The 19,914-nt window shown below is 48.7% G+C and overlaps 1 protein-coding gene across 3 annotated transcripts in view; it reads right to left on the bottom strand.

Moving 5' to 3' along the window:
- The window catches only part of LOC142575997 (Na(+)/dicarboxylate cotransporter 3-like), a 119,388-nt gene that overhangs the window by 87,124 nt on the left and 12,350 nt on the right, over positions 1-19,914 (bottom strand). The window contains exon 1 of one of the 3 annotated variants that reach the window (XM_075685861.1): positions 11,660-11,736. The exons of the other annotated variants lie outside the window; for them this stretch is intronic. The gene's annotated coding sequence lies outside the window, so the exon portion shown is untranslated. Of the gene's footprint in view, positions 1-11,659; positions 11,737-19,914 lie in introns of those variants that run through there. 3 annotated transcript variants of the gene reach the window in all.

Genomic DNA, 19,914 nt, shown 5'->3' with positions numbered 1-19,914 from the left:
TACGAGCGCGTTCCATCTCTATCTCGAGACGCTTCATTTCCAAAGCGTGTTGACGGTCACGCTCTTCTTTTTTCTCTTGTTGCTCTCGCTCTTTCTGTTCTTTACGTTCGCGCTCTTCTCTTTTTGCAGTCTCCCTCTCTTCAATAGTCTCAAGGCATTCCGACAGCTCGTCATCCTCAGCCTCTAACTCAAGAATAGCCTTTATCAGTTCTGGTTTTCTGAGTTTGTCTGAGACATCCAGACCCAACTCTCTTGCAAGCTCCAACAATTTCGGTTTGCGCAACGACTTCAAATCCATGGCTGCTCTGAATGCTGCTTTCTCTACTGCTTACTATTGTCTTGCCGCAAACTAACCCGGCAGCAACGACAACCACAATTACCAGCTCTGTTTCTGACACTAACAAAAAGCCTGGCAACGCTCAGAAGAAGAAAGTCCCGCACTCACCAAACCTCGCAGGCAGGAATTCCGCGCAGTCGTTCCGCTGCAGGCAACCAGTCGTCACACAGGGCTCGTTGCACTGCTCCCGGATCGTCGTTGAGCTGCTCAGCATACTGTCAACTGCATCTCTTTGCTGCTGGCCTCCGTTGTCGTGATCTCGCCGCTGGCAGACAGTTGTTTGAAGTCGGAGGCGATCTCACCGCTGCCAACCAGATGTTTGGATCGGACTGCTGGTACGATCTGTTGGGAACTCGGCGCTGACGCCCGTGGTTGTACCTGGGTCGCAAGCCCCAAGGGTAGCGTTGGCCTGGCGGCCTGGGGTACAACTGCAAGCATCCGAAGGTCCCGGCAAAGCATGAGTCGACAGGTAACAACGAAACAACTTGTTTATTTTAACATCGCAAAGAGTTGGCGGTCAGGTTTGACCGTAGTAGAGAGACGGGAGAGCACTTCACTCAACAGAAGAAATCGGAGCCCTCCTCTGGCGTCCGGGGGCAGCTGTTTTTATACTCTCGCAGTTGAGGGCAAGAAGGAACCCCTCAAAAGACGAGCGTGTGAATGTACAATGGGCTAATGGTGACGCACACTGTCGTAGCGATGCCGTAGCACCATGTCGTGGCGCTGCGCACGATCTCGTAGCACCTGGTCGTGGCGCTGCGCAGCACACTGTCGTGGCGCTGCCGGTCGGACACAATGACTGTAACGAGAAGATGGTCCCTGCTTTGGCATCGCCTGTTTCGGGCACAATGACTGGAACGAGATCCCTGCTTTGGCATCGCCTGTTTCGGGCCCAATAACTGGAATGAGATCCCTGCTTTGGCATCGCCTGTTTCGGGCACAATGACTGGAACGAAATCCCTAGGCGGTCGCATCGCCGCAGACGCGCCTGGAAACACCTGGCGATGAGTGTTGCGGTGACGACGATCGGGCCAAAATGTCCGCCGCCCCGCCGCCGTCGCGCCGGCAAAACCACGTGTCGCAGGCGAAACGCAACACGCGCTAATAGTTCAACTTATCCACAGTTTGATGTGGATAAGTCAATCGGTTAATCGTGCTTTCGGTGTTGTTACTTCTCCCGATACTATCCTTGCCGACACGCTTTTCTAACACGAACAAAGCACCAAGCAAGCGCGCCACAGAAATCATCCTGCGGGCCAAAGTCCTTTCTACCGGAACAGGTGTACGGATTTCCCGCACGTGACGACCCCGGACGTCACGCAATCTGGCCGTATACCTTTGCGTCGTCGGGGAAAGACGCCATCGTTTCCGCCAGAACTCACCGATGGGTGCACGTCGCAGGACGCGCCTGCAAGGAAGCTTTCCCGCACGCAACGCAAGCACGCGCAGGGAAGCACGCGAAGGCACTGATGGCCGTCGTCGAAGACTTCGGCCAGTTTTGTTATGCGGGTAAACCACTACGCAGAGACAAAAACTGACGACGGCAAAATCGCGCGCATCCAATGTCCCTGCAAGTACAATAAAAAAGCGCGAGAAATGACGGATGCTAACTCGTATACAGGTGGAACGGAGCGTAACTTGTCGACACCGCGTCGTCAGTCAAGAGCTTGAAATGCAGCGCTTGGAAAGTTCTCCGCAAGCCGAGACGGGAACCCGCATATGCTGGAAACCAACTGTCACGCACGGCCGCTTGGTGACGGCATTAAAGAAAAAAAAAAGAGAGAGAGCGCGGCCATTTCTTTTTCATGTAAATAGGACCTTCGTATACAGTTACGAAACGTATTCGCAACATTCGCCGGACAAAGTGCCCCTTGATAACTCTCGTCGAGCTGGCGAACCAGGTGGCGTGCGCTCTACCTGTTTCAACATCGAGAGAAACGGCACGTGTCTTCTCAATAATCTGTTGTTTTTGTTGTTCTTTTCTTTTTGCGCATTTGCGACGTCGCTGCCTCCGCATTCCGTGCGCGGGCTTGTCGCTTTTAATGACAGCGTGCGCATGCAGTGTTGGTCGGTGCCCCACGTTCCTTTCGTCCACGTTCATTTCGTCCCCTCCTCGAGCGTGCGCTCGCAATCTCGTGGCGTGGCTGCGAATAAATGTGAAAGCCACGACGAAAGCCAGGACGGGCGGTTTTCCTCGTCTCCACCGACCGATGCGTGGTCACTGCGTCAGTGCAGTTTTCAATTAGGCGCTGCGTGCAATTCGTCTCGAGACTTCGATGCAGAAAGTCACCGAGCACGTCCGCTTTGCTCTCTCGACGAGGAACCGAGAGAGAACGAAAACAGGGCGGACACCTAAACAAACTTAACATCGCGCGCGCTATACACAGGGTGTTTCAGCGAACGCTTTCGAACAAAATTTTTAAGATTGCCAATGACAGATAGCAGAATTCTAGACCATGAGCTGGTCTACTCGAAGACGCGGACATTACTTGAACAAAAAAAATGAAATTCATCATCGGCTAATTAGCAAGAACTCACTAATTAAGTTCTTACCTAATCACCTTAAGGCGCATATTACAATTTACAAATTCTAGAGGCTGAGTCTGCAAGGCCCGTCCACTTGAAAAGAATCCTGTGGATGACACTATTTACGCATTTTACGAGATATGCGCCGTCAAACTTGCGGTAAAAATGCCCTGTCGTTCCGCTTATTTTCTTAACAAAACGTCGTTTTATGCCCTGAACCACAAAAGTAACTGGAACGCCAATGCATTTCTCCGCAAAGTCCGGGAATTAATATTTCGAAACTCGTGCGACGCTGATAATTCGTTCCAAGTGGATCCGCCTTGCGAAATCGCCGGCTAGAATTTGTAAGTTGCAATGCGTGCCATAAGATAATTAGGTAAAACTCGATTAGTGAGTTTTTGTTAATTAGTGGAATATGTATTTCAATTTCTCTGTACAAGTAATATCCGCCTCCTCTAGTAGACCAGCTCGTGGTCTAGAATTGTGCTATCTACCACCGGCAACGTTTAAAAAATTTTGAAAGTGTTCCCTGAAACACCGGTACAAGATCGACGTACGGGAGTTCGCCTTGCTGCGTAGGCATCGTTTTATTTACTTATTCATTTGTTTGTTTGTTTGTTTGTTTGTTTGTTTTAGATAAGTTGCGCGTTTTAGGTGCAGCTGTGTCAACCACGAGCTGCAATGTTCCAGCTTTTCATACTGCGTGAGAGAGGGGAAGAAAATATACTGATACCACGCACTGTGGCAATCGATGTAAGCGAAGCTATCTGTACTGTTGCGCTCATTGACGATATTTGGCGGTGATGTCGATGGCATACGAGAGTCGTGATGTGATGTTAAATGTTACCTTGTCGGGAGCAGTTGCGCTTGTACACGTAACGCACAGAAGACAGAGAGACGTGTCATTCGTTGATTCCCTCCTTTACTGAAGAGAGCCCCATTATTATTAATTGTTTTGAAAACACATATACATTTTAAAGGAGAGGGAAAGCGAGGAACAGGCTGGAAACTGTCACCGGAAGGAGTACAACGCCTGCCTACTCTTCAGAAAGGAGAGAACAGAAACATAGGAAAGGAAGATAGGAAGGAAGGGAGGAAAAAGGAAAGAAAGAGCAAGATGAGAAATGTCAAAGAACAAAGAACGCAATGTACAAATCACACACAGTTGGGCCGGTCACTGCAGCTGTCACACCAGTACAGAATGTTAAACAGGAGAAATCGAAAGCCCAAATGAGCAATGCTTTTTGGCGGCTCATTTTCTTGCTCTCGTGTCATGCTAGGTGTACTGCGACGCGCGCAGAGATGTAAGGTTAGTCACCCGTTTCCTGACTGCGTCGGTATACGGAATCCGGTTGTACCCATTCCCTGCCTACCTTACCTCTACTCCCTCTCTAACATTCTCCCTACCTCCTCCCTGGACACTCGTTGCAGATGCGCGTGAGCACAAAGGCAACGCGGCAGCTCCTGCAATGCTTTTGTTGTGATCCAAGCCTAATCCCGGCATCCACAGGGAATTGTAGCGTCCCCCACGGAGCTTCAGTAGGCATTTTGGCGTCCTCCCAGGGCGCGCCAGAGGGCATCGTGACCCGCTCTACCGAAACGCCATTGGCGTCGCCTATCACGTCTCCCGCTTCTATTTATGTCCCTTATCGACTTGCACGTTAGTCGAAAGATGAGCGCTTCGGTTCGTGCCATGTTTCTGTGGCGACAGCGAGGGAACTCCAGAGGGCATTCTGCACATGCGACACAATGGAAAAGTCCAGACGAGTTTCTCGCGTCGACTTTCCTCTCTTCCACGCTCCGGCCATGTATATACACGCTCTGAAACCACCTTCCTGCACCACCCCCCCCCCCCACCGCGAACAGCAGCGCAAAGTCGAAGCAAGAGGCAAATAAAACCTCCCTTTAAAAAGCAACACGAAAGGTTCAGGCAAGCTGTTCGGGCGCTACCTCTCACTTTCTTATTTGAGAAAACTGAAAGGACGCATCATCCGAACAGAAAAGAAACTGTTTCAGGGAGTGTTTACTCTTGAAAACCCGTCGTCCGGATGCACACCTCCACTCCGATCACATCAAAGCCTGTCAATCGGCGGTGCGGCCAGGTGCTGTCACCGCATGCCGCAAACCCTATATAATAGCACTCTTCTTTACTAGGCCTTAGTGTTGGCCGTAAATAAAGTATCTTCCTGTCTCTTAACGTTCCGCCTAACATTTTTCATTCCGTGGCTCGTTGCGTGGTTCTTAAGTTGTTCTCGAGATTGTTTGGTAACCTCCAAATTGCTGCCCCATGCGTTAGCACTGGTCGAATGCAATGATTGTACACTTCCCTTTTCAAGGACATAGGTAAGCTCCCAGTCAATATTTGGTAATGCCTGGCGTATGCACTCCAAGCTATATTTGATCTGTAAATTTCCTCCCCATGATCAGAGTGATCTGTGAGTAAATGACCTAGATTAGCGTATTCCTGCGCAAACTCTATAGGCTGACTGGCAATCATGAATTCTCGTTCCCGTGCAAGGATATTGAGCGTTACCTTTGTCGCCAGCCCATGCTAATCTTCCGCCCCACTCTTACACCTTCTTGGTTAAGGTCTTCAATCATTTGTTGCAGTTCATCCAGAGTTGCTGAACAGGACAATGTCATTCGCAAACCGAAGGTTGTTGAAATATCCGCTGTTGATCCTCAGTACTAAGCTTTAGCAGTATAACATACAGAATACTTCTACACATGCATTAAATTACATTGGAGACGTCGGGTCTCTTTGCCTGACCCTCTTCTGATATATAATTTTGTACTTTAGTTCTGTAGAAAAAGGTAGCTGTGGAATTTTCGTAGATTTCACAAGATATTCCCGTATGCCTCCAGTACTCCTTGCTTACGCAATGTCTACATGACTATTGGTTTGTCTAGTGAACCAGATGCATTTTCCCAATATATGAAAGCAATATACAGAGGTTGATTGTACTCCGCAGATTTATCAATTACCTGATTGATGACACGGACGATCCATTCAAGAATATTGCTTCCTGAAGCCAGCCTGCTCTCTTGGATGATTGAACTTAAGTGTTGCACTGGTTGTAGTGTAAATTATCTTGGTAAACATATTGTACAACACTGAAACCAAGCTAATGCGCCTCTAATTCTTCAATTCTATAACTTCTCCCTACTTATGAATTATTCTAATCTTGGCATTCTTCCATCTCTCTGGAATACGTGAAGCGGTGACAACATTGCGTGTAAAGGATCGCAAGCTTTTCAAGCACAACATATCCTCCATCTTTGATTAAATCTACTGTTATTCAATCTTGTAGATCGGCTAATGTGGTAATGTGGACGAAATATATCAGTGCTAGACTCTTTTAGCAATTTGTTGCCATCATAATGCAGCCTGTGCGGCCAGGAATCGCACCTGCGACCTCGTGTCCGCCGAGTTTGCACCGCACCGCCTCTGAGCCACTAGTGCCTGCGGTCAGCAGCCCCGGGGGAAAAAAAGCTACATAGTCTGACACCTTGGTGCACGCATCCGTTCGCTCTTTCCCGGTGAAACCCCGCAGGGCTACGTACACGCGGCTCTCACACTCAGGCGAAGTTAGGCTTCCCCCCGCAATCGGAGCGATTCTCCGAAGGGCACACAGGTGAAGCCCACGAGCCGCTGTGCACTCGGGCCGACGACACGGCAGGGTACTGTAGGGTGCATGGATAGCAGCCGGGCAGAGCACGGCTGATGCCCTGGGCAGAGCACGGTCGCGCTGGAAAATCGCCTCGACGAACGCCACATAATGAGCGTGGGCAGCGCTTCCACTCGTCCAGAGGAGGGCAATCGATCGCACGCAGGCGACGTCGGGCGCCTGCAGCGCGCGTATCACGCATCACGCAACTTCGCCAATTCCGCGCCGCCCGAACGAAGGTTCGCGTCGACTAAACACTACGGGTTCCCGATGCGCCTTTCAGAGAACGGAGCAGGGTTCGCCCGTCGCCTATACATTATGTTGCAGTTTTGCTTGAAATGCACGGATACGAATCACTGTGACTGTTTCGTACAACTGACTAGAGGTAGATGTGAGGCTAGTGCCCGAGCTGTAAGCAGGGCGGTTCAGCCAGCAAGGGAATGACGGTTAATTAGTACATGGATTTTCCTAAGCTTCGTCAAAACGTTACTGCGTTGTACATAAATTTTAAAAAATATATTATTAAAATTGACCGACGACTAGATTCGAATATAGGACCTCTAGCAAAGATTGATTGATTGATTGATTGATTGATTGATTGATTGATTGATTGATTGATTGATTGAAAACTTTATTATTCCACCGAGCTGGGGTGCCCGCCTCTTAACCTACACGCAGGTAGCGGGGGAGGACGAAGCAGTCCCCGCGCGTTGAGAACAGTGAGTGTTCACGGCCTCAACGGCCAGGCGGATTGCTCGACGCTGGTCCTCTTCAGCATCGCTCTGGAGCAAGGCCTACTCTAGCACAGAAACCCGATATTGGAACTATTACGTCGCGGACGCAGACACAAGTGAAACAGCTGCAAATACGAGCGATCATGTGTGTTCGCAGACTTTTATTTTCTTCTGCATTTAATAAAGTATTGCACTGGCCTTTGGGTCAATGAAATCAATTAAAGCGTAATAAACGAAGCCTCAAGAAGGCCTCAAGCCACAAGCACGAATATCACACATATCCATGCACTGCCATTCCTTAGGCGGCTGAACTATCCCAGCACCACAGTTCCCTCCAGTAATTATAGTGGCAAACTTTATGGCTGTTCCAAAACGTCAGACACACACACACACACACACACACACACACACACACACACACACACACACACACACACACACACACACATACAAGTGCGCACGCACGCAGGCATGCACGCACATCCACACACTGCAAATCTTTTGATGCGAAAGCGTCAAAAGGCCGACTGAGCAAAAAATGCGGCGTCTGTCGTCTGTCGCAGCGAAACGGCATTTAAACTCGCAGTGCCATTGGCTGCAACACCGCGTCACTAGCTGCGTCTGGACGGAGAAGCGAGGGCTAAAGGGGACACGTGCGCCGATAGCGCGCCAGGTGTTGCGTGAGTGCAGAGGGAATCGGCGCGACGCCACGTCACCCTCGCTCTCGCCATCGGCATGAGCGCTCCTTGACGGAGCAGAACCAACGCCTCCTAGATAGCAGGCCTGTGTACTCTTATTTATTACGTCATGTTACTTGGACCGAAATTCCCTCTGTCAAGCTCGGCGTGACGAAAGCGGCGACGTCAAAATCACCACAGCCTACTCTGGAGCATTTCCATTAGATTCTATGGCAGTCGGGCAAGTTAGCATGACGTCATGGATCGACAGGCCGTGCGCTACCTAGGAGGCGCTGGCAGAGGGGACGAAAGGGAACAGCTGCTTCCGCACGATCGCCAGGTATTGCGTGAGGGGAGAGGGCATTGCCGCGACGCGTCGCCCGATGGACATCCCCACGTCGGTGGCATGCGGCGTTGGCACGTACAGCAGGCTGCAGCTGTTTGCTGGTTCGGGCACCACGTACCGTTATGGTACATTACTCGCAGCGCAAAACCCGAATGACCGCTCAGCGCCGTTCAATTGGACATTAATGCTTTCGCATGCACAACTCGTAAGAAATGCTTGGGTATCTTCGGATTCTTTTAGTTAATACATTTCACTTTTCGTATACAGCTAACAAACAAGAACATAAAGTAGGAGAGCGAAGACAGGCAGGGAACTTCTAAACATACATGAATACATTGTTTTGTACGGAGAATATCACAAAAATAAGTTTATAGAATCGACAATAACAAGAAATTCAAGAGCTGTTCGGAAATCAGAATTTCGACTGCTTCTCAACACCACGTTCGTGCGCAACAAATTCTTTCCGGGAAGCTCCCATTCACACGGCGTCGCACGAAGGTCGATGAGCGTCGGACGATAAAGGAGCCTTTCTTCTGGTTCTCTTTCCTAGTTTGTCGACGCGGTCCGTAGCGTTCACTGCATTGCCCAGAGTTGTTGAGGTGAAGTACACACTACAGTGGCGCCCGACAGCACACATGAAGACAGGAGAGGGGTTTCAGGTTTCCTCGTCTCTACTCCAGCGAATCGATTGTTGCTATAGTGCGCACTTCACGCCAGACGTGTCTAGTTCTTTCTCTTTGTTTGTAACCTAGATTTCTTTTTTTTTTCGATTTACCGCCTCTTCTCAATCGTGCTTCCATTTCGCAACCTTTTATTTTTTTTTTTCCATTTCTGCCCTCTCTTTGAGGATGTGTCGCTTTAGTTAAAGGCAGCCGTGGAATGCTTTTCCAATTCTTATTCCCGTTAACTACTATAACCACAGCCACCGTAGTCACGGCAGATAGAACTTCCTTTTCGGGGCGTACAATCAATGCAGAGGGCTCCTCGACTTCGAGGTCGCCTTTGAGAGAGCTCACTATGCCATAGTAGGTGTAATTTATCCAACCGAAACTGGTGTTCATCGGGAGTTGTAAAGCCAACAAACGTGCAATACGTTGCAAAAAAAAAAAAAATCACGCTTGCTCGGCTGTGCAATCGATTTCCACAGAGTGGAACCCCTCCCCAATTAACGCCAGTACAACGAAATCACCTGTACAGCGAAGGATTCCATTATGTCGCAGCCGAAGCACAAATGTGTGGTAAGCGCCTCTACGGCGAAGACCACTGCGAAGAAGTTGTCTACACAAAGAATGCATTTTAGACGTCCCCGATGGCTAACTTGTTGCTTTGCAGCGGTTGCACATGGTGGTGCCGCCACTGGCCTCATCAGCCGCCCGTGGGCTGCGGTCAGGGACTGCACTAATGACGCGCTCGACGACTGTAATGGTCCTGTGCGCAGGCGCGTGATGGCTCAAATCACATGGCGCCTGTTGCGACCCACCAGCGGGTGTGACGGATGACGAATGCGTCGCGGGCGTCGCGGCTGAGGCCGACGCAATTTGCTCGGAAATGACGACCGACGATGTTGTCACGTGGCAGTGACGGTCGAGAACACAGCAGCGAAACTGTGAAAGGCGAAACTAAGCCTTTATTGGGCGAACCTGTACCCAGAAAAACAAGTTATATGCGCTCAAAGCACGACGACAGCGGCGGACACAGTCGGCGATCGTCGAAAATCAGATCGGCGGGATCGAGCGTTCCAGAGTAATCGCTGGCGCCCGCGTGTCTTCCAGAAAGTGCTACACATTTCGCGTCGCGCTATACAATCAGATTACACAGGGTTCGTTGACAACAGACAGCGGACAGAACCATCGATAACATTCGGGAAACTTCCGATACATGCGGGCGCGTCTCGCGCTGAGCGATAACATTTTTAAGACGGTCAAAAGCGGTCAGCCCAAAAAGGTAAACAAGTACACGTGTCAATATTGTCGATGCCGTCAATGAAGAAAAGGACGAAAAGGGCGCGCAAATCGACGAAGGCGTCGCTGACCAAGAACCATGGAAATGGAGACATTAGAGAAGAAATGCGTTGCGGAGAAACGCATTGGCGTTCCAGTTACTTTTTTTTTTTTTGCTTCAGTGCATAAAACGACGTTTTGTTAAGGCATTAACTGGAACGCCAATGAATTTCTTCGCAAATTTCGGGAATTAATATCTCGAAACTGGTGTCATCCTGTGCATTCGTAATAAGTGGATGCCACTTGAGAACTCCCGCGGCTAGAATTCGTAAATTGCTATATGTGCCACATGGTAATTGGTCAAAAATTAATTAGTGAATTTTTGTCCATTAGTCGATTATGCATTTCAATTTATTGTGCAAACGATATCCGCCTCTTCGAGTGGACCATGGTCTACTCGAAGAGGCGGAATTCTAGTTTATGAGCTGCAGCTCATAAACTAGAATTGTGCTGTCTGCCAATGGCACCCTTTATAAAAATTTTTGAAAGTGTTCCCCGAAGAACCCTGTAATACACAGCCAACAAAGAAGAAAAACTCGGGAGTGCGAATGTGCTTTTCTTTTTCCTTGTTCTCTGTCTTTTTTTCTTTTTTTTTTTTGTAATGCTTAAAAACTGAGCGTTCCGAGAGAGATTTTTATCGCAACACCGAAATGTCCGGCACGCAACATCGTTGCACCGCCCGTGGATTTAGAATTTAATCACCCGAACGGTGCGGCGCGGCAATCCGAGAAGCTGGGCGCAAGAGCTTAGCGCAAAACGTAATCCGCGCATGCATTCCAGGAGTTGCAGATCGCGAAAGAAACGCTACGAATGAATTCAACGTTCTGAAATTGCACAGTGAAGTCACGAGGTAAGCCGTAATGAGGAGCAGGGGATTAATTTTAACCACTTGGGTTTCTTTGCCGATGGTCCAAAGCATGGTGCACGACTGACTCGATCGCCAGTCGCTCGATCGAACCCCCCCCCCCCCCCCCCAACCACCCACCCACCCAGCAACGCACTGCCATAGTAACTTAGACGTCGCGGCGATTAAAATAAAAAATATATATATATATGTATGGTGTTTCAGCGAGCAAGCGAGAGCGAGCAAATGAACGGGGAGGGGGGAGCGGAGTAACTGAGTTAGTTGCCAGCAAACTGTCTCGTTCGGATTGAACGCCGAGTGATTCGGTCGTTAATACATGCCATCGCCTTTTTATAAAGGCCAGAGCAAAGACAAAGGATGGCTTTCCGCGACGCAAAATCCACTCGGCCGTTCCTACTTCAGAGTGAATTCAGCGGCTGAACAAAAAGAAAACAGAAAGCAGAGGCGCATTCTTCGTTAAGAAGGCGAAGCTGGGCGTTCTGCTTAGAAACTAGGTAGGTGCTTACCTTTACACAGATGCCAGCACCTCTGGGACGCATACGGCCATAGCTGTCACAGCTTGGCGATGAAAAGCAGCCGCAGACGCGGTGCGAGCGCCTAAGAAGCAGAAAAAATAAACTGGCCTGATGCCGGAAAAGGGAGCCTCACGACCGCCCGCTGTTTGCGCAAGGCAGTCAGGAGTTAGTATACCTATAGTGCCACCGCCAGAAGGCACACGCCGAAGATCCGCGACTCCATTGCGTCATATGCAAAGCAACGATACAAATAAAAGACCACTGGTATAAACCAAAGTACCTGCACATCGCGTCGACAAATGAAATAAGGAACTCCATACGGGCAGAAAAGACGGGAGAAAAAGCTTTACAAAAGGAAAAAGTTGTACGTCCGTGATGCAAGGCGTATGTATGTGTGTATGTATGTATGTATATATATATATATATATATATATATATATATATATATATATATATATATATATATACATACATACATATACGTGTGTGTGTGTGTGTGTGTGTGTGTGTGTGTGTGTGTGTGTGTGTGTGTGTGTGTGTGTGTGTGTGTGTGTGTGTGTGTGTGTGTGTTTCGAGATCCATCACTTGTGACGGGTGGAGTGTAACTAGGGAAATTCACGTGCACGTACGTTGCAATTTCCCCGCGAGCGTTAAGTAACGTGGAACACTTTTACGTTTCGTGTGGTGGCTCCAAGCTGTGCAAGAATGACCCGTTCAGTGTAAGCTTGGGTGTCATTTTTTGCCGCGTTGCTCAAGAGGACACAACACAGATACTTGCTGGTCGAAAATAACTGCGCCATTGCCTCTAAAATTGAGCGCTACCACGCCAGGCTTTCGTCCTAAATGGCAAATTTCATGAGGAGGAGAAATCAAACTTACACGTTATCATTTACGCCGAGCCTAATACTTCAAGATTCCTGGCGTATAGTCCTATACTTAATCTTCAGACTTGGCTAAATCATCTTTATTCTTTTCATTATTATTATAATTATTATTGCGGCTTTTATGTACACTTTTCAAAAGTTTTCTCTGTAGTGATTTTTTTCTTCGTACTTATATTCCCCTGGCAGCGCTTTTTTTTCTGCAGTGTATGCGTACGGCAGCACTCGAACCTTATGGTTGTTCCTGGGTACGGTAAATAAATGTCTGATTGATTGATTGATTAATTGATTGATTGATTGATTGATTGATTGATTGATTGATTGATTGATTGATTGATTGATATCATTATTTACAGTTTGCTAAGACTCAGCGGGAAGCTGATAAATGTGACCATATACTCCGTCACGGCATGACATTGCGAAACCTTAATGTAGTCGTCGCCACATGTCTTCGGTTAGCATCGACAAAAATTATGCGGAAGATGTGGAGCTCCGGGCCCGCCGTATTGCCGTATAAGCAAAACGCGCCTGTGGGTCCTCGGTACAATGAACGCAGGCACACAGCAGTTGCCCATACCACCCTTAACCGGCGCACTATTTTTTGAACGACAGCGGTCGCATTGCCTCGCGCAGCACGGCAACGACGGAACTCTCCCACGTCTTGTTCGTCTTTCTGCCGTTAGTTAAACTCGACACACTAGAGTGTTTTAGTTTAGGGGACGCAAGCGGCTTGCGTACGCAAGAACTAAGGTCCACGGTACTGCGCATGCGCAGAACCGTCTGCGCATGCGCAGTACCGTCGCCTTTAGTTCTTGCGTACGCAAGACGCTTGCGTCCCCTAAACTAAAGCTCTCCACTATATCTCCACTCCGCGGGAGCAACACACACACACACACACACACACCCTCGGCCGCACGTGTTTCGTCTGACACGTCCGTTGCGGCACAGAACCGTGCAACGCGCTTCCTTCCGCTCTTCCCGATTGCGTTGGCGAACGCCGGAAACGGCACGGCCTTGGCCGTTTCCTCTCACGCGTCACGTGATGCGCCTCACAAACCGGCGTTTCTCAAAAAGAACAGCGGTAGCATTTATTTTCGTTTACGCCGCCGGCGCGCAAGAGCAAACGCGCGTACCACTCCAGGAATGTACCACTCCAGGAATAATAAGTCGTGGTACACTTGGCCTGGCGGCGTTTATAATGTGCACGCGTGCCAGAAGTGGTTTTGATGCGGTACACTTCGCGCAGCGTTTCTTTTGTAAGGGTCAGTGTGATTGTGGAATGATGCCATAGCAGGTACTAAAGCTCATTTCGCAATTGGGATCTCGCCTACGGTCAAATATCATGGTGTATATATATATATATATATATATATATATATATATATATATATATATATATATATATATATATATATATATATTCGCACCGTGACAGTGCCATTAGTACACGTCCCATTTCCTAAACAGTCGCGTGGCGTTCAAACCTTCACCGCACGTATTTCCGCACGGTTAAACGCGTTGTTAAAAGAGTTCAGCACATTATGACCTTCTGCGCGTACCTAACTTCTCAAGCAGATGCTACGTACAGAAAGAAGCGGAGCAGGTTCGCGTGATGTTATGGCGACGCGCCGCGTCTCCTCCACCCTTCAATTTCAACGCCCGTCTGAGAACGTGGACGGCAGCGCGACAGTCCTGCGTAAACAAGCTCGTAAAAAAAAAAAAAAAGAAAAAGAAAAGTTTTTTTTACATCAACCGCTCTATCTTTCCATTTCTTCTTTTCTTCGCGGTTTCACCCCCACCGGCACGTGCACTCAACACCTGGCGTGATGTCCATCTTGATTTCACAAGTATGCGAACGGGTGCGCTAGCGACGGTATACTGGCCTTGGAGGCGGAAAACGGCAGCAATCCGCGTCTTCGTCGCGTCAGCGAAATAATTGATTGTCCGGGAACGACCGCGGCATTTCACTTGGCTCCATTAGCGTCCATTCACTCGCGCCGCCTCGACGGCGTTGCCGAGAGAAATTCGATCATATGTTCGCGGCTTACACACGAATCGCCCGCCGCCTGAGCACGCGTTGCGTCAGCTCCGTGTGCCGGAACGGTGCCGACAGTCGGGCCGCAGTGGCATGCAACGCGCAACTGGACCGGGGAGTGTGAATCGAAGGCGCTACTGGTGAAAATCCTGGCAACGAGCGACCGTATATAGTGAGACGAGTGGCGCTCAAACAAACCAGCGCGAGGAGACACGCACACTGTCACCGCCGCACGTGGTCATCGTTGCACCGCGACCAGCAAGAGTGCTGCAAAACACGACGTGGAACATTTTTTTCTTTTTTTTTTCGCCGTGTCTCGATCGTTTGTATTATGTCGTCGGTTGCGCAATAAGCACCTCGGGTTGGTTCACTGGCTGTGGCGCTCCATCTATTGCTTAGCCTCCCCACATCGCCAGTTTTGATTCGCGCACGCGTGGCGGGCGCATTCCGACAAGGTCGGCGTGCGGTTAAGCTTCAATGTGCGATCAAACGAAGACCTCCGGATGTTTAAAATTATTATTGGATAAATCCACCATGCGTACCCCGTCCCTCACAGTGTTGGCGTAGACGTTTTTCCCTCCGCAGTGCCTCCACTGTGTAATAACATCCCAATATACTCCCACTCGGCCACCTGGGCGGCTGACTACAGCTGCCCGGCACCCGGACTGCCATTTGCTGGCCCCCGTCATTCGACACGCTTTTTGGACCAATATGAACTGAATCCATCACCGCATCTACTAAGCAACGAAGAACGACGTCGAAGGAGAAATAGCAAGGAGACCACAAACCCCCCCCCCCCTCCTTTCCGCTACCCCCGCCCCCACCTTAACTCAGCAAATAAAAGTACCTTGCACATCCCAGGCACTGTGCAAATCGGTGTAAGCGAAGATTTGATGAGCTGACAAGACGAGACAGCCCATCGCGGTACGAAACGCGCAGCGATTTTCGCCGACAAACCCGCCCCGTAACAAGGTGCCCGTAACGGCCATCAGCCGCGGTGACGTACCTTGTAGCCGTTAATTCGCGAGCGATATTTTCATGAGATCACTATCGGTAATGCCATCCGCTTCGCAAGATTTCGCGCGACTCGGCTCCGCAAGTACCGAAGTAGACTGCCAAAAGCTTTACTAGCACTGCGCGAATGATTTTACAGCTCAGAAACGCTGGCAGCCGCATACGCCGACGCGTTCGGGTGGCGAGCCTCGGGGAAACATCGCGAAAGTGATCGCACGACCGACATGGTGGCTAGAGTTCGCGACAGCTTCTCATTAGGGGAAGCAGACGACGAAGTTGACGACACGCCAAATCACGGGGAGGTAGGCTGGAATAAGAGTGTGTGTATAGAAGGTTCGTGTGAATTAGCTTTACTACATTATCTCATTCTAGCGCGACATGCCGAGGTATACGGGGAGTGATTTCAGCACCAGGGCGTCATTGCGAGTGTATAGCGTCGTATATAGCCACGCAGTACATAGCTACTGGATTTTGTCAGTAACGAGGACCCACGGAGCGCGGTTGTGCATATCCTTCTCGCAGCGAACCTCCTACTTCCAAACTACAAGATCAAGCCTTCCGCCCTCGTAACCCTTTCTTAAGTTAGACCAAAGAGTCGCTGTTTGCATAATAAAACGTTTATTCAGGTCACCAGTCGAAACAACGCAGTAGCCCGCGAGTTTCACCTGTAGCAGCGACGCAAAAGTCCTTTTGACCGAGCTTAATTGAGAACCTCGAAGGTCATCGACTCTGTAGTTATTTGCGAGTTGCTCACGGTGTGTTGATGGATGTAGGAAAACGAAGCGCTGGATGCGGCCCCCCAAACGCACGCCGAGTCCAACGCTCCCGAGTCGTACAAGCGCAGCGTGGTTTTCTTTCTTTCTTTCTTTTTTCCGTGCGTAAATTGGCGTCGCAGACACAAGCAAAACAAGCAGCAGTGCGTCGCTCAGCGACAAACGCTTGAGGCGTAAAGTGATGAACGAGACGGACGCTGACGGCACGCCCAAGCAAATTGATAGTAAATGCTGCTTCTGTCGGCTCCTCCTCTAATGGTTGAAGTGGACCCATTAAGCGTGGTTACGTATCGAAGCACGTTCTGGCCTATTCACGCTCGGCGTTTCCAGCGATCCCTTTAGTGGAAGCCATCAGTATACGGACGCGTTTACAAATACTCATCCATCGTGTTACTTCTACGTGCCGCGAGGCATCAATAGACGAGACCCAACATTCCTACACCGCATCAGACTGAACGAACACTTCAACCTACAGGAAGTACTTCAAGTGCAAGATTCAACTGACGGACTCCCCAATGTGCTCTGAATGTAATGTCCCCGAAGACCTGAAACATGTCCTGTGCGACTGCTACCACTGCGTGTCGGAGAGAGAGAGACAGTCTCTGAAGGCGTCACAGCACCTTCAAGAAATCGAGCTTAGCACTACAGCACATTCTTGACCCGTGGAAAAAAACGCCGCCTGCTCGTTACGCGCCATGAAAGCGCTGCTGACATTCTTGCGGGCCACGAGGCTTCACGAAACTTAAGATATCTCTATAGTGTATATGTGCGCATGTGTCTCTTTGTGCTGTTAAGTGTTTATCACTGCACATATCATAATCGTCACTCAGCACCTGCAATAGCATGCCAAGCGAACAGCCCGACGAACATCTCCAGCATATCATTAAAGCCTCTCTCTCTTTCTCTCTCTCTCTCTCTCTCTCTCTCTCTCTCTCTCTCTCTATATATATATATATATATATATATATATATATATATATATATATATATATATATATATATATATATATATATATATATATATATATGCACGCACATATATAAATACACACGTACACGTTAAGTCCTGTGTAGATATCGGAGAAACTAGAAGCACCTCGGTTGTTGCAGGCAACGCGCAGGCGGTGCTCCTTCACGTGCCCAGAATGTCCCGCAGGTGAAATATCGAGTAGGGGGTTCGAAGTGTAGCGCGCCTTTTAAACACTGCCCGCAGCATGTCACGTGACGACTGCAGTCACGTCGAACATGATGTGAGTCATCGATAATTCAGAACGCAGTGACGTCTCCACAAAATCGGGATCGATCGCGGCGGAGTGCAGCTTTACGGAATATCTTGATAATTAATGAGAAAGTCAATTCGTTACCTTCTACAAAGCTGCACTCTGCTGCAATGCCGTTCGTTTAAACCCTGAAGAAGGAGCCAAGCTGTGTCAAAACTTACGATTTAATCATTCTCACGTTTCGGTTGACGTTATTAGGTCGTAATTAGTTAGCCCAACCAGACAGGCAAGCGTACCAAAATGTTAAGCTTCCGGCCCTCAGGAACATAACACGTACTGCGCACAGACCGAATTTCGCACTCGTATAGTTTCAATTGCGTGTACAGAACCATCAATGCCTGGGAGTGTCGCAAAGAGGGATAAACTTTTTAAAGACGTCCATGCTCGAAGCACCGCATTACACCGTAGACACCGCTGCTAACACATCGCAGCAGTGTCAGAGTAGACGTGTCTTATGTGAAATAATAACGCGGCGTGCCGGCCTTTGATACATGTTACAAGTTAACGAATGCTATATAACAGGGCCGTTCCGGTGAGGCAAGCGAAGTGCGTTCAAGGTGCGCTGGTTATGCTACGTTACTGCGCGAAAACCTCCATTCTTCTGCAGAATTTTCACACGGCGTCTCGCACAACCCAAAGCACGCTCAGGTGCTGCTCAAGTTCTCACTGCTCAAAAGAAGGCGGCGCTTGTTTCCGACGGCTCCACTACAGTTAAAACTCGATCTAACGAAATCTGATTTTACGAAGTTCCCGATCTAACGAATACATTTACACTCCCCGGCAGGTACCCATAGTGTTCAGTGTTATCATCAACCCGAATTAACCAAACAAGCTTGGCCGAACTCGATTTAACGAAGTTTTTCCTGCAATAGATGAGTAAAAAAAGCGGTGATTTTTTTTTTCTAATTTTGACACAAACGGGTTCTTCTGCGTGCGCTGTAAAGGTATCACTTGTGTTTACCGCTGTATGCTGCAATGCATATTCTGTAACTTTTCTTAACCCACTGCTGCTATAGCGCAAATTGCGCTGCAGTATGTATAAATAAATAAATAAATAAATAAATAAATAAATAAATAAATAAATAAATAAATAGATCACATCTAGGCGCCATGATTACATTCCTAGCTTTATTTTGGTGTGACTGCACGCCACGCCCATGCACGGAACAGCCGACTGAACGCTGCCTCGGTTGGGGCAACAATTGGTGCTTTCGTTATTTCATGGTTTATGCGACAGATGGCTGGCTGTATTAGCGGCAAATGCAATGCCGCCGTAGCCTTTGCGCGTCGCTACGTTAAAATGTTAGATTTCGAAGGAAGGAACAATTCCTTTCTCGATTTTACGCACTTCCCGATTTAACGAAATAATCCGAGCGTGGTCACCACATCGTTGAATCGAGTTTCAACTGTATAACAGAACACCTGCAACGGACTCCGCATATGGTGTCGAACCCCGATAACACGGATATAACAAAATCACGCTGAACAGAACACCGCAGACAAAAACACAAGGACAAAGACGCGACAAGAGGAAGCGCCGAAAATCTGCCTGCGCTCTTCAGTTAGGTATGTATTGGCAATATATCCATTTGTACGTTCCGTCAAATAACGAAAGCATCTTCGTGTTGGGAGCGCGTTTGTTATAACGAGGTTCGCTTGCAATATTTACTTCTTTTTTTTTTCTAAAAGTGACGCACTGTCTGTTTGTACCTCATTTCCACAGAAATCTCGCTAGCACCAAAATGTTGTCATAATAAATATATTAGTTCATCTAAAGCTTCCACCTTCACAAATTTGGCTGCATTCATCTGCTGGCTGCGTGAACGTGCGCTTCTGTCCCCCTGCTTTGTTTTCGTTTGTTCATACATACAATGCCGACCTCTTGTCTCTTTTATTTTTGCAGCGCAGAGAGAGAGAGAGAGAGAGAGATAGAGCGATGAGCCCGCATTCTGCTCCCTAAGCTATACCAGCCTACCCATATGCGGATGTGTACAAAGCTGGGCGATTTTGCCGGCAAGCTACGGGTCTGTATGTACTGATTTCGTGAATAAACATTTTAGCATTGTTACCGATGCCACAGCGTGTGCACCCTTACCACGGCGACACCTAAAGGATAACGAGATCTGGCTATTTAAAAAAAAGATTGTTTCCTCGTTAAAGGATCGCAAATAAACACTGAATGGTGAACACATCCACGTAGCTGCGGCGACAGGCGCCGATAGTTATACGTATATAACGTGATGTCGGCCCCTAGAGTTAACCA

The sequence above is a fragment of the Dermacentor variabilis genome, chromosome 3, assembly GCF_050947875.1.
Source record: "Dermacentor variabilis isolate Ectoservices chromosome 3, ASM5094787v1, whole genome shotgun sequence".
Taxonomy (NCBI): Eukaryota; Metazoa; Arthropoda; class Arachnida; order Ixodida; family Ixodidae; genus Dermacentor; species Dermacentor variabilis.
The sequence above is the reverse complement of the archived record's forward strand: the minus strand, read 5'-3'. Positions and strand labels throughout refer to the sequence as shown.